Source organism: Homarus americanus, unplaced genomic scaffold (assembly GCF_018991925.1).
Source record: "Homarus americanus isolate GMGI-L3 unplaced genomic scaffold, GMGI_Hamer_2.0 scaffold5589, whole genome shotgun sequence".
NCBI classification, from domain to species: domain Eukaryota; kingdom Metazoa; phylum Arthropoda; class Malacostraca; order Decapoda; family Nephropidae; genus Homarus; species Homarus americanus.
In genome coordinates, this window is record NW_024736650.1 from 6,238,861 (window position 1) to 6,255,533 (window position 16,673).

Genomic DNA, 16,673 nt, shown 5'->3' on the forward strand with positions numbered 1-16,673 from the left:
TATCGCACCGTTGATCCAAATTGGGGCCCATAAGCAGCAGCTGTCCTCAGAAGACAGATGGCCTGTTTGTAACCGTGTCTGACCAATCACACACATCACGCTGAAAGCTTTGGTTCAACCATCTTGCTTTCGTCATCGTTTATTTAACTTTATTCAGTCCTTCGTTTTGTCATGAAACGTCAAGGAGGAGAGTGCCACAGCAACCTCGCTAAAGACCACCACAACGAGGGATATCCGGCGGCTTTTCGTGCCGTAATAAAAAGTTAATTACTGAAGAAGAAGAAGAAAAGAGAGGTCCTGCAAACAGCCCCAGAATCAGTCAGACAATCCTAGGACAGTAGACCCTCTCTTTTATAAATCATCCTTTGGGTAAAGAGCATATTCTACGCTCCCCACCCCCTTACTGTGCAGCCGTGCTGTTATGTGCGACCCTTTGGTCAAAATCATTTAGCAATCATGGTCCCATCATAAACGACAACAAACGTCTATTTGCATAATATTTAGGAGAAATAATTTCCAATGTATGAAATATGTACACCCACGAAAAAATTATTCGGCACCCGTGTCATATTGTATCACGCCGTAAGGGTGCCGAATATTTTTTTAGTGGGTGTACATGTATGTATCGTGCATGTATACATGTGTGTGTGTGTGTACAAGTATCATGTACACCCACTAAAAATATATTCGGCACCCTTACGGCGTGATACAATATGACACGGGTGCCGAATAATTTTTTAGTGGGTGTACACTCGGTAAAAAAAAAAAAAAAAAAGTATCTTTCAGGACGGGTCCGATGACTTTGGAAACTGAACAATCCTGTTGCCTCGCTAGGGTTGGTAGGTGTGATTGTGAGACATTTCCTACCTATTATGGTAGGCCTAATTTTGTTATTTAATTTGAACTATAAAATAATTTCATTGCATTATGACTGGTGAATAACAGTATATCACATGGGCCTTTATCAAAAACCTTCCTTCGTGGTGCCATTTTGTTTCGCACAAGAAGAATAACAGGATTAAGCTTCAGACCAAACTCAAGGACAGAAAACCATTTCCGCAAGATCAAAAACGTTTTAGCCAATACAGTTGTGGTTTACAACAGGAGTCCAGGAGTCTGTTCACAAACTAATTAGTAGCAGAGGAAGACGAAATAAATTGTATAACAAACTATAGTCTTAAAAAGGACAAATTCATAATAAATGTAGTATACAAGGTGTCCACATTGAAATTAAATAACCTTGAAGCCATATAAATTGTTATTGAATAATGCAACAGGAATATTCACACAGCTCATAGTCAGTATGCTTGAGTTTCATTTGGTGTAAAGGTACTTATCACAAATGTGCACGGCATTGTTCAGCTGAAGGAGTGTATCACAGCGCGGCGGTGGCCTCCGTAACCCCTAATATGTTAAAAATAAATAAAAATAAATAAATTATAAGGCTGACAAGTTGTTTCATATTAATGTGGACACCTTGTAGTTTCAGTTTATAAAATAAAGCATGTGAAGTATAATGGTTTTGTGTGTTGTTAATGCCTTATTTTTCGTATAACATTACGAATATAACTTCTATGGCACCCATAAAGAACGCCTCCCCCAGAGTTTACTATCACAATTAATCCTCATGTAAGACCACCCTTAATCATTTCCCCCAACAATCACCTCCCTCCCTCCCTCCCCGATCTATCGGTTATGCCCAAAAATGTTATGCCCTGTGCAATAAAGGTGGTAAAAAAACCTGGCAATCACACGCTCGGAATAAAACAATAACACAGATGACAGGTCATCCAAGTGTTGCCGTTTTAAGCTTTTCTTGAGTTACAACAAATTGATGTCTGAAATCCCACAATGACGCTGCATTCCCTCAATTCATCAACCAGATAAGTTTCAGCTCCGTGTCCAAATAATTGTTGAGGCTTGAGAATCCATGCTGGCAGCAATAAGTGGATGTAAACAAGTCAAATGACATGTTTACCTGTAATTTTCATTTATAAGTATAAAAAATATTCTAATGATAATATATTTGTATTAAAATCACTTAAAATTGTTTCCAAGTATTTGTAAATAAAATCAATGCCCTTCAATTATAAATATAAAACCATAATTGGACCGAAGTGCAGTCAAAACTCGCCCCAGGAACAACTGCTCATTCCGTTTTCCTCGGTATCGCTGTTTTATCCAGATGAATGGGGAGATTTTGCCCAGTGTGATATAGGCTCATAGCCCCTTAACAGAAATTGAATCAGGTCAATGCTATACGTAAGACGTAAGACTCATTCAGACAGTGACGGATAGCGGTCGGTTGCTTGGACGGAGCTCCGAGCCTCCGCAGTTCGTTAGTATATTGCCTTTGGTAGTGCGCCTCAGTGCTGCTCACGTGACACGTACTGTACGTGCTTATATGAGTGGATCTCAAAGCATTCTGCCGGGGGCGCGGTACGATATGTTGGGCAAACATTTAATTTCAACGGAGAGGGGCCCACACACTATCAAATATGTTTGTCAAGCAAGCATCATACATCGCCACACACTTTACAACTAGAATGATCAAACTTCAGTTGGTGTCTGGTACGCGCCGCCTCAACACTGGGTGACAGTGTGAGTAAGGAGGCAGCCTGTATTGCTATTATACTTGCTCTTGAAACAGACACTTCAAAGAAAAACGAAAAAGAAAATTATGGATGAAGGGATGGCAGGGAAAAAGACCCAAGTTCTCTCCCGACGCCCTATTAAAAAACCAGTGGTATCATCCCCAAGATTAAAAGAACTTTTTGGATCACCTGAAGAATCGTCACCCCAGAATGTCCACCTGAAGAATCGTCACCCCAGGATATCCCACCTGAAGAATTGTCACCCCAGCCTGCTCCACCTGAAGAATCGTCACCCCAGCCCACAGTGAATATAATTTGTATAATTAGGATAACATAGATACATTCCTTTGTGTTATGCATCTTTATTGTGAAAAGTTTAAAGAAAAAAAATACTGAGTACACAATGATGAGTTCAATCTTAATTACCTAATCTAACCAAACCCAACCCACAATAATAATAATAATGGATCACCTGAAGAATTTTCACCCCAGGAGTTGCCACCTGAAGAATCGTCACCCCAGGATATCCCACCTGAAGAATTGTCACCCTGCCAAACACTACCTTGAGAGATACAATACCAGTAAGTCAACGACGATGCCGTTGACGTTATTAAACATTTGCGAGCATATTATATACAACAAAAAAGTTTAAAATGGTCAATTACATTGATTGGTAAGAAAAATTCATGAGGTTCGTTGGTTGTCTACTTGTAAAAAAATACGATCAAAATAAGTACTTTCTGTTTAATGTGGCGGGGACGGCTAGGAAGTTAGGCAAGGTTAGGTAGGTTTTTTTTGATTGGTTAGGTCAAGTTGTATGGGGAGCTGATAAGTCCAAAACGACTCATTTCCAACGGAAATAAAGGTCACATTCGAATGAATCAAACCAACACCAAATACCATAGGAAAAACAAAAATTTGTGGTCGAACAGTAGTTATGGCTGAAATTGTAAATTTACCAAAATAAGATTTGAACTTACCAAAAATTCAGCTTTGTATCTGTTTCCAATATGAAGATTGCAAAAACGTGATGTAAACGAAACAAAAATTAAGCACCACTGGAAGCCCAAGGTCAAGGCGACGAGGCCAGAAGGTAGCCGAGTCGGCGTACAGGAAGTTGATAGTTCAGCAGACCATCATTGTCGGCCAATAATCGCCCTTTACCACTTTCACTGCTGCTAGTACCGTCAACACAATCTTTAATATCAATAGTAGGTAGAGAGGAAAACTTATGATCAGCCATACTTCGTAATACTTGGAAAGTTAATTATTACTACGAATAACACAACCAACTCAGGATGGGTCACTGCCGCCGCTCAGCTTGTGTTGCGGCTGTTGCCAACTTGCCGTTGACACTTCTATGAATGAAGCTAAATATTCGTCACGTTTACCACATTCTAAAAATAAATGCAATATATAAAAATAATATAGAAACTTACCTAATGTTATACTATGTAAGACTGGTGTTTTCAAAGACGTACCTAAACATTCTACATGAAACCAAAAGAAAAGTCTCGGATATTTTTGTCATTTTAGTATTACAGCAAATGAAATAACGATATTTAGAGCAATTAACATATATTATTAACATCACCCATTAAAAGGGAACATTAATACATGCATTACCCGTTAATATGAATAACATAGATTTTAAGACCGAGGCTAATCGTACGGAAAAGTTTCGTCACGTTGTCTCTTGAGCCGAATTAAGAAACTTATAACCTAACCTCGAGCAAGAAGAGAACGTGACGAGATTCGCTCCTACGATAAGCCGCGGTATAATGATTAACATCACAAACCTAGGCTATGGAATGGCTGTACTAATCTGGGCATCTCTCCTTGCACTCCTCTTACCTTCACTTTCATCTATTTACTTTGGAATTGAATACAAATTATAATTTTGAAATAGATGCTTTTAACCTATTCTTTTACAGTTGAAAAAAAATTACATACTCATGTTAACAACAAAAACGTATGCATCAGATAGACAATAGAACACTGGATATCTTAGCAATGTTAGGCTAGAATTTTGTTTCTCCGTGCACTTTTGGTTTCCTAAAATCAATAAATTAAAAAATCTGGCAACCGTTTGGTTTAAAGTGTGCTAGATTTTCAACATTCCACTGTACCACAACTCATCACAGGTCACAACATAATCCAGAAAGTCTGATTCCAGACAAAGTTGTTGCTTCAACTGCTATCCTTGTGCAATTCGCGTTTTGTCTGGTAACATCAGTGGAAACTGAGCTGCAACCCTTTAGAAAGCCAATTTATCATATAAAACATTGTTAACAGTTTCCATAGTTATCGCTAAATCTTATCACCATTCTTAATGTTAGCTTTAGCTCTCCTTTCAGTACATTCGATGACAAAGGGTACCCTTCTCATAATATATCTACCAGTTCCTCGTGAGTGGAAGAAAACCTTTTGTACCTCCCAAAATCTCTAATGGTTTTACTGAGTCGCCATCAAAATTCAGTAGGTTCTCTTTGTTTCATAACTCCCCCCTTCCAGGCTTACTGTAGGTCCTAAACAGCAACCCCCAAAGCTTGAACAACAATTAAGTTGAGTAGGCAATACCACCTGCTTCGAATGCTCTTACAAAACTAAATAATCAAATAAAATAAAATGCACACGTAGCTCCTTAATGCAGGCTAATATGTGCTCTAACTTTTCCTTTAAAACTTAAGTTTTGTAACATTAATGAGTGCATTTATAAGCCCATTCTCATTACTTATTAAAAAAAACTGAATAATGCAGGTGATATGTAAACCTGCCTTAAAATGCACTCATTTTCATACACAAGGCCTTTTTCTTGCTATGATGCATGGTGGCCAGAGAGAGGCTGACCCCTAATTCTAAAGAATCAGCAGCTAGTGAACTACCCTACGACCTTGGCAGGATGAAACTCCACTGAAGTTGTTCCAGCAACAGAAAATGCACTCATTATTTAACTTACATTGTTGACGAGTAATGCAATACGAAGATGAGAAGAAAACTACACTCCATAAAAAAAGGAGTTTTACTGATAATGATGAAGTTCACTCAACAGCAGTCAATTACAGTATATACGGTGCATACTAAACTTCTATATGCTAAATTAAGAAAGGTCTAGCAATATACAGTACACTAATACCAAATTTATGTGAGGATGTTCTCTTTGCTGATACACATATGTCTGATGTAACATATTGTTCATTAGGTTATATACAATATTTGTAACGTCTGTTAGCCTGTTTTATCACCTTACAACAGGCTCTGTAGCTACTTCATTTATTATCAAATCACATCTCCAAAGTAAACACTTAAAATTTTATGAACTCCAACAATTTTTTGAAAAAAATTTACTAACCTGAAGATTTTTTGTGTGCAGTGACTGCAATTACTTTTATAATTTTATAAAAACAGTTCAAAACTGGATATTAATTATGAAAAGTAAAATACCATAAAAGGGAAATAAAATAACCAAATATACGAACTTTTGGAAACTTCTCATGATCTTAAATAACAATGAATAGTTTATCATTATGAAAATTCTACCTTTGGATTGTTAAATATTTATCCTGACAGTAATGCAGCCGAAAATAGATCCACCAATCACAATCACCTTTACATACAACTTTACTTTACCAAGTATTGCCAGTAAGAGACTCGGGGTGGGGTCGCTGGATCTTAGGCTGACTGTACATAACAAGCATGATTGAACCACATCAGAGCTACACAAAACTAAAGCAAGTGGGGCTGTAGTTCTTTGAAACCATTCCTATAACAGAAAAAAAAATCTGCTTAAAATCCAAGAATGATTGAATCCATTAACCCCATTATGTGCATCATACGGGTATCATAAGTCTTCAATATTTCATAAGAATTCACAAACCAGTTTTTTAAATATAGTATGGCTCGTCACCCCTATTACAGTGCTAACAAACCTGATCCCAAATGTGCTTTTGACTCCATCTCTAAGAGCCAAAGTGAGAGTTTTAAGATTATCAGTCATGGTGGCTGATGGGGTACATGGAATAATTTAAAATTACTTTTCTGGGTTGGGTTAGCATTATGATGACAGAAGCTGTGACAAAGCAATAAACAAATATCAGAAGTTCAAACTTTGTGACCTTTATTGTAAACATAACATAAAACCAGTTATTTATATTAATATTATTGTCCTTAGCAGCAAGGCAAGAGTGTATCTGGATATGATCTTTATCCATCTGTCTACATATCCTATTTGTTAATGCGAAAATTGGAGAGTAAATTTTGTTTTGCCTTATGATATCTTATACTGTATAGGCTTCTCAAATAACCTCAATACACCGTAAACCTGTATAGTATTTTTTCTCCAAAATTTTGTGAGTATTGGTAATATTTGTCATCCCAGCACACACGTGTGAAAAATAGTTATTAAATGGTGATGTGCTGATGAGCACTTTATTTTTGTGATATACGTAAGTAACTTAAACAAAATCTGTTATTAAATCTGGATACACCTAACAAAGTCTTGGACCAAGTTTTGGCCAACTTTGTTTACCTTGGGTTACCAACCATGAGAAGTCTGGATCTACTTTTCTAGTTTTACAGGTGATACTACAAAAGTGACTACATTACTGTATAATGTATGTGTCCATCAACCTCTTTCCATATTCAGAAGAGAGAGGCTGGTATACACACTCTTCCTTAAAAATTCTGGGCTAAATTTTCCAATGTCAAACACCCCATCCTATAGAGTTGCACATCTGAAGAATTTTGCAGGTTAGTTTGGCTAACTTATTAAGAAAGACAACTGAAATAAACTTTGGACCAAACGCCCAGACGCAACAACATGTTGGAGTCTGTGTTTCAAGAAACATCTGTTTGATGTTCAATGTGGAAAGATATCTTCCGACACGGGTTGGCAATTACGGGTCGTGCGGGTCAGGTCGTGTTGCGTCTCTGTAACAATGCGTGTTGGCACTTGGGGCCTTCGTTGTTGAGTAGCAGAAATTGGACAGGGAATGCATAAGAGCTTCAAGATCGTCTTAGTGATGTGAACGTGTAAATCAGTGTAGGATTTTTAATGTTATTCACGATTGTATATTGAAATATTCTCCCTACTCGACTGGAGCAGTAGGCTGTGAGGATAAAACCATAAAACCACTGCCATATGTCAAGATTTACTGTACTGTACTTCAAACATTTTTAATGAGGCGTGTCTATGGCTGCGACTGACAGTCCAAAAGATGATCACAGTGTAGTACTGTGCTAGGACAGTCCATAGTGATAACAGAAACAGAGGATAAAATTAAAAAGAAAAAAAATGGAAAAAAAATGAGGTAAGCAACAGGCACGAGTGCCTGTAAGAAACTGAAGCGCATTATTGCTGCCACAAAGATTTTTTCTGTGTTTTCTAAAGGAGTGATTGTGAATATGATCCACCATTCATAGAGGTATACAGTGTACACAGTGATAGCACATAGAGATACCAACAACTCGTCGAGAACTGGAGAAAAAACAGAAAAAAAACAAGCAAAAACTGTATTGGATGGTCAAGACCGGCAGGACAGCTAAGTGATTTTTTAAATAATATTAGTCTGCCACAAGGGCATGATCACTTACATATCTTAGTTCGCTTAGATTACAATAAGTAGGTGTGATTATAAAGGAAGTCATTCCAGCAAAGGGATAAATTTCATCAGAATAAAGTGAAAGATTACGAAGGTGGCATCATCCTCTCCTCCCAACACACCAGACACGAGGCCTATTGCAGGAACGCAACTGAGTCGTGGGCCTTAAAAGGCCCTTGAAACTTAGGCCTTGACAGACAGGCACAAAAGCAATTATCATAGTAATAATAATAATAATAATAATAATAATAATAATAATAATAATAATAATAATAATAATAATAATAAGTATTATTACTAATAAACCGATAGTAGAATTATATCACATCGTAAACTTGGCTTGAGACTAAGAAAATTCTTAGCCTGGACATTCCCCCCACTAGCTCCCCCCTCCCCCATTCCCTCAGGATTGACAACGGCGACAGCTGTCAAGCACTGCGTGTCTCACAAGTGTAAGTACGAAAATTGGAAGAAGACGGTTTGTGACAGGACATGTATAGACATGGGGAAGCAGGGGTTAAAACCCCAAGGTCACCAAGTAGTTTGCTGACATACAATGACTGGGAGGGGACGACATTGTAGGAATTCGTGGTATAATGTTGTCTAGCACTCAGGATGGATGGAAACTCTAAGGTGGTTTTCTTGTATAATATAAGTTATATGATAGACAGTCTGGTGCTGGAGGTGCAGTGTGGTGAGGAGCTGCTCAGTATAGACGTTCGGTGAGTAGCGTGTTGAAGGAGGTAGATGTGCAGGAGCTTCGTTAGAGAAGATGTTGCCTGTTGCTGGCCTCCTGGTTGAATGAAAGCTGGACAGCGAGGAGCTTGCTGGAGGAGGTGTTGCGTGTTCAGGAAGATGGGCCAGAATGAATCTCAATGGAGAGACAGAGCTTATATACCCAGCAGCCGTGAGTCATCTATGAGTCATGTTGGGAAAACCCGAGAAAGTCGCCGGTCTTTGGTTCCGTTGCTAAGATACTGCGGCATCTGGTGACGGCCCCCGCTTGGGACGCTAGTTTGGTTGCTAGGGAAGATGGTAGCAGCTGGTGGCTGCGGCTACGCAGTTGTAGGGGAGAAGTCCACTACAACATCTAGGTCGGATTCTGTGGGTATGACCGCACCAACGTTTAGGACGTTGCAGAATGCGGTAAAGCAAGAAGGCTATTGCTGGTACTGACCTGACTGCATAACCGAAGAAAACGAGGCTATTGCAGATCATAAGGGAATGAGAAACTTCAGGATACAATCATTCTAACAAATTCTAAAATAGATATGCTAGGCCTCACCATTGCCTCTAATATGTCATGGAAGCCACACATCCACAACATTGCTAAAGCCGCTTTCCGAAAGCTGGGAATGCTGTACAGATGCCGTAGCTACTTCACTCCTGAGCAGTTAATTCAAATTTATAAGAGATTCATTCGTCCGAACTTGGAGTACTGCTCTCATATCTGGGGTGGCTCTTCTTCTACCCAACCGTTAGATAGGGTGGAATCAAAGGCATTTCGTCTTATTGACTCTCCTCCTTTTGTTGATAGTCTTGCTTCCATCTCTCTTCGCCGCAATGTTACTTCACTCTCTCTCTTTTATAGGTACTCAACGAGCAATGTTCGGTGGATTTGGCATCATGTGTACCGCCGGCAAGGCCGTGGTCTCGTAACACTCGTCTTGCCCGCGGTGCCCAGTTTCTCTGTGGATGTCGGTCACACTAGAATAACCCATTATATTACATCCTTCTTTCCTCGCACTGCCAAGCTATGGAATGCTCTGCCTTCTTCTGTGTTTCCATACTCATACAATGTTTCACTTAAAAAACTGATTTTCCGGCACCTTCGTGGTGTACATTAATATAATCTTTTTCTTTTCTATTTTTAATTTCTTTTTACTCTTATTTTTTCGCTCCCTAGGCCCCGTTGTGGGTCGATGACCTGTGCCCGGGTGGGATATTCCCCGTGGAAAAAAAAGAAAGATGAAGCTGGTTGCCAAACTAGAGCAAGTTGGGAAAGAGATCCTCACTAAGACTGAGGAAGTAACTGAGAATAGAGGGAGTGGTGAAGAAGAGTTATACTTAGGCTTTAGCAGGGCCACAGGTGACAGAGTAGTGCAGAATCCGAACAGGTCCTTCAGCAGCTAAGGACTCTGCAGAAGTGTGTTGAAGAAATGGCAACTAACAGACCTACTGATAGGGGAGAGGAGGAATAGGAAAATTTTTGAGCACGGGAACAACATAGTCCCCGAGAGTCAGTCGGAGGAAGCTGAGAGTAGGAAAATACACGATAAGATGTCAGCCCCCCCCTGAGTATGTGAAGAGGCTAGGACAAAAGTAGGACAAGTCTCACTCCCTCAGGATCACACTAGTGAATGAGGATAAGAAATGGGAAGTTATTTAGCAAGCAAAACAATTGGAAGGAGCGATGCAATTCGGAATATATTCATATACCCAGATCGCAGGTAATGCAGAGGAAGAGTACTAAAAACTCCTACTGTGCTTGAAGCAGAAGAGGGACGGACGTACATGGGTTACATACAAGGGAAGAGTAGTGGGAGCAAGAGCGCCAGCACAGAACCAGAGGACAGCAGGACACTCCCCACCCGCTCTACCTCCCACCCAGGAGGAGGCAAGCGCCATGTAAACAATGTCATCTCTGACCACACCACACAAAATACAATGTATTTAGCAAACGCTGCATCTGCTGAGAATGGAATGAGGACAGAGTCACTACCAAGATCAGAGACGTTACTGAGAACAAATTCCATCTTGAAAGTCATGTACACTAATATTGACACGTGTTGTAGAACTGTTGTACAAGAACAGGAGAATCTACCCGGAGGATTATGAGTTCAATACAGACGGATATGACTCATTTACGAACCTTTCTCAAGCAACTTGTAAAGAGGGGTTTGGTTATCTATGCTAGGCAAGACCTTAGAGCCAGCCAGGTGAGAGTACAGGGGGAGAATGTTTTTGAAGAATCAAAGTGAAGTGGTGTAAAATTAAATTAAAGGGGAGATACTTATTGCTGGGTGTATCTACAGATCCCCAAACTGTAGCTTATTAAACCAAAGAAACTTAAGAGCCTTAATAGACAAATGCAACGGTGCTCAACCCTAGCCACCTCCTTGTCATGGGGGACTTTAACTATGGCGACATCGACTGGAGAAATGAAACAACGCCAAATGACTTAAATAATCCCGCTACTCTTTTTTGTAGAAACTCTGGGAGATAATTTTGTTCCAACATGTTAAAAGATCCAACTCATTACAGAGGGGTGCAAACACCCAAGCCACTGGACCTCACAATAACTAACGAGGAGGGTATGGTGGCCAAGTTATTGGCACCAGTCGCCACGTAGTGCTGTCCTTCAGATTTAACTGTTATATTTATACTTCCCCCCCCCTCCATGGGGGCTAGTTTATTGAGCACTCCCTTGTCATCCTGTGCAAGGTGAAGCGCTAAAGCGTTTACAGCGCCCATCTGGGAAGCATGCGTAGTTCATGCTTGCCTTTATGAATGATGCTTTAAGGGCGTAAAAGCCTGAAGGGTCATGGGTTTTGTCAGCAAGTTACATAAAGTGACAGAATGACAAGTGTGTGGGGGGGAAGATTCCCGGAACAATTCATCTGTTTATGGCAAAGCGTGGAAGGTCCCTAGGAGGAGGGATATCTGGTCAGGGAGGGAAGAGGTGTTGGTAACAGGGTCATCAGTGGTTTGTAGGTGAGAAAGTCGGGTGTTACCTCAGGAGTTTGGGTAGGGCCCCTGGGAGCAGAGACTGGGGTGTCAGGCATTGAGGTCCCCCATAAAGAGGGTGGGTGTGGAGGTGATATGTTGTGGTAGGGCAGGTACAGTAGAGGTGGAGGGAGGCACATAGGCATTGACAATATTGAAGGACATACCTTTTAGTGTGATTGTGATGGCGTGTACATCGGTAGTGTCGGCATCAGGGGGGACGTTGAGAGGTTGGTAGGGGACATCCTTCTTGGCGTAGATAAGTAGTCCATGTGCATGTCCTCATGGGGGTCCATCAACGTGGAGAATAGGAGTGGATGGGCCCCAGGTGCCGGCATGCCGGTGGGGGACGGGGAACATGGGGTGGTGTCCTCGAGTCCAATCGGGGGCCCTGGTGGAGACAGCTCAGAAACATGCGTGGCTTGTGGTGGGTGGACAAAATGAGGTACCACGTGTTGTGGTGATGAGGCGAGATGTGGCACAGGGGCAGCAGGGCACACCGGGGCAGGCCCGGAGGTGCCACGCCAGCAGTGATGCCAGGCGGCAGTGGAGTAGGCTGTGAGCATGAGGGGCACACAGGGGGGCTACCAGCGTGTGTCAAACCAGAAGAGGGGATGACTGGGTAGCAGCTGAAGGCAAGGGTAGTCAGTGTAGGTCGGAGATGGTGGTACAGAGTGTATCAAAGAGTTTTTCAACACGGTTGGTAAATTCATGGAAGAGGAATGTGATGTCTCGGGGAGGTTGTGGGGGGGCACCGGTGGGAGCACTAGGCCTGACAGCGTCAGAGTAGAGACGGGGAGGAGGCCCAGTAGTAGTTGAGTTAGGAGATGGCCAGGACTGCTGTGTTGCAGCCAGGTGAGGCCAGGCAGGGGCAGGTGTTGTTGAAGGAGGCGTTGCTTGAGACAGAGGAGGGGACGCAAAGGGAGGCTGGGAGGGGAAGTTGCGGTTGGCGCGGCCTTCAGGGAGGCTTTTCCCCTGGGACAGACGGGCATTTGTGGCATTGCCGTGAGTCAGCATTGTGCCAGCCACCACAATTACAACACCTAGGATCAACAACATAGCCCACACCACCCCTATTGTCTTTGGTTTTCTGGGCACAGACGGAGGAGTGATGGTTACGTGAACAGAAGCGACATCTGGGACGATCGTGTTGGCAGCAGGCGGTGAAGGTGTGACTCCAATGAGAGCAGATGACACCAAAAACAGGCCTGGGGTGATATGGTTTTGCATAAAGTGGGGGGAGGACCGGGTGAGCCTCAACAGTGGTTGGTCACTCCCTCCCCTTCCATTTAACTATCACAGCTGCTTGTGGGGTCTTCCCCTGGTAGTGTCGACGTATACCGAGTATACTTGGATTAAAGTCACGAGCATCTTCAATTTCAGCGTATAGGGGGAATTGTTTAACTAGGATGTGGCAACATTCGGTTGCGTCAGCTGGTGGGGGCTCATGGACAACCTCAGGAGTCTGACACTTGATAAAGTTAACAGTTCTTACCTTTTGGAATTGAATGGTGAGACGGTGTTGTCGCCAAAACTGTATTTGGTTCATGACAAAACCAGGCCAAGGTTCAAATATTACAATGGTAATCATAATGGGATGGGGGGTATCCACTGGCCTGACTCACAAAGGAATAAGAATGCAGACACTAGGCTGAATATCATAGCCAATAAAGTAAACCATTTGATCGATATAAGGGTACATATATCCAAGACCAAACCCAGTGCCCTCCAGGAATACAAGGAGACCGCTACACATGAACCATGTGGCGATCAACAAAGTTAAGAAGAAAATTTAGGAAATCAAGACATAGGTTAGGACAAATGATGAGCAGGACAGGAGGATGTATGCCAGATCCAGTAATCAAGGAAAGTCAGTGTATAGAAGGGCTGAAAAAAAAATGTTCCAGAGGCAGATTGCGAGTGAGGTCAAGTCACACCCAAGGGCATTTTACTGCTATACAAAGTCAAAATAAAAAATGCGAGCAACTGTTTAGGACCTGAGGCTTGAAGATGGTAGTTACGCTGATTCTGACCAGGGCAAGGCAAAGGCGTTGAATAGTTTCAATTCCTCGGTGTTTACGAGAGGATGCAAACAATCTTCCTGCGTTGGAGGACAGACAGTTCGACACAGCGCTGACCCACATTGTGTTCTCAAAAGTGGTTATAAGAAATAAATTGTCAAAGCTAAAGGTTCATAAGAGTCCCAGTCCTGACATGGTGCATCCCAGAATGAGTGCTAAGAGAATTGTGCAACGAGCTTGTTGAGCCCGAAGATCCTTTTCTGTAGACGCCTGGATGAGCAAAAGGTCCCCAGTGGTTGGAAAATGGCCTTTGTGAGTCCCATTTTTTGAGAATAACTATAGCCCAGTGAGCCTGACCAGCACAGTATGTAAATTTTAAATGATGCCATGATGGAACATCTACTGAGAAGCAACCTTGTAAAGGATTGCCAGCACAGTTTTATGGCGGGACCTTCCTGTTTAACACAATTTCTCAAGGTATTGGATGTTCGGACCAAAATTCTGGAACAGGGTGGCAATATCGACAATATATACCTAAATTTTGCCAAGGCTGAAAATTAAACTGGAAGGCTACAGGATTTAAGCAAGTGTCCTAGCATTGATCGAAGACTTTCGGCATGATCACAAAGAGTGTGTGGTGATTAATGGTACAAAATCGTCATGTGTACCCGTGACAAGCGGGGTACCACAGGGCAGTGTATTGGGCCCTTTTTTGTTTGTTTGTTTCATAAATGACATACCAGAAGCTATACACTCCTCCACACAATTGTTTGCAGATGATGCCAAGTGATTAAGGAAAACAAGAATCAAACTGACTGTGAATAGCTGCAAAAAATCTCTGTGAGCTTCAATAATGGTCGAAGAAATGTCTGCTAAGATTCAATGTCACAAAGTGCAAGAGGATGCACCTGGGACGTACCAACGGTAAGGAGGCGTATCCTGTCCAAGCGGGACGTAGAAACTGCATTGAATGAGACTGAAGTGAAAAGGACCTAGGTGTGTATGTTGACAATGAACTGAAGTTCTCAGGCCATTGTGAGGAGGAGAAAGTGAATGAAGCAACTAAATTATTAAGTCTTATAAGAAGGTCGTTTAGATATCTAGACGGTCAGTCCCTCGTAACAATCTTCAAGAGTAAGGTGTTTCCCCGCCTGGAATACCGTCACCCCGTCTGGTCCCTGAAATATGCTATGGATTGAAAATGTCCAAAGGAGAGCCACCAGACTGGTGCCTGCATTTCGGCACCTTGGCTATCCAGAGAGATTAGACGGGCAAGGGGGGTCCTAATTGAGGTGTATAAACATCTCAAAGGGCACTACTCAGTCGAGTGTCCATACCTGGAGCTGGCGGACGCTCGCCCCACAAGGGGTCACAGCTCAAGGTTGAAGAAGCTGCAAGTCCAGAAAACTGTGAGGGCAAACTTTTTTGGAGTGAGAGTTGTGAACTCTTGGAACAACCTGCCAGAGTGTGTTGTGATGACACCAAGTGTGAGCTGTTTCAAGACCAAACTTGACCAGCACTGGAGCAGGTTCAGATACATTCTGGAGCCAGTGCATGCCCAGTACTTGTCAGCAATGCATAACAGAGACCTGACCAACCGCCCAAGCGGCGAGCCAATCAGTGGCGAAGAGGATAAAAGTAAAAGTTAGTAAATAGTAACTCAACTACCCAGCCCTCAACAGCAATTATAAAAAAATCATGTGTATATACAAAAGAAGGGAACTTTTAATTTAGAAAAAATAAAAAATAAAGATCACCCAATTTTATTACATATAACATGTGTGGGAGTGTTATGAACACAATCATAGCTTGAAATTAAAAACAAAAAGATACAATTGTGGGCTGAACATTCATCATCCTTCAATTATTGACTGCAAAAAAGTCTGACACAATTAATTCATAAGGCAAAGATCTCAAACTTGATCTAACAACCTTATTTCAGCGTGCCTATTAGTATATCAGAAGAGAAAATAAAGCAAGAGGTACAAAAAGACAAAACTTTACTACTGTACAAGTTCAATATTGTAATATAATACAGACCTGTTGGAGTGTTATGGTCATGTTCCTATACCTGCTGTGACACACCAGGGTGTGATGATTTTTGTCATCAATTGCATTACACACACACATACAACATCCCCAAATCAATGAACTTGTCCATGGTCTTATTTTGCAATACAGTGATCACATAACAAGTTACACAAAAATCCAATTACATTTCCTGAAATTACACTGTTCATAAAAATACCAAGATGCCCATTTGTATGCACCGGAACAAATGGATTCTATGCATTTCTATATCCTCTGCAGCAGACATGAGGGGAGCAATTACATTTAATTATTTGAACAGTCTTGATACTACAATGTCTCACTACTCAGTTCTCAGTATAATAAGTAACAGTTTAAATATACACACATCAGTTTTTTGTATAAAGAAATATTTATACAGATCCCTCCCCCATTATTAATGTTTCCTAATTTTGTCTAACATATCTTCCATGATCCAATAAGTGCACAGTGAAACAATAGAAGGTACAAAACTGAACTGAAGTTCAATAACCACTTCATCTTACTTTAATTGGCATTGACACAATTCATAATGTTATGTTAAAAAATGTAACAGCATTCAATGTAAGATTTAAAATGTTTACCATTACAATTAACCTGTTACAAAAAAATTAATAAATCTAATATTCAACATTGCTATGTATCATCTTAATGACCTTTAATTC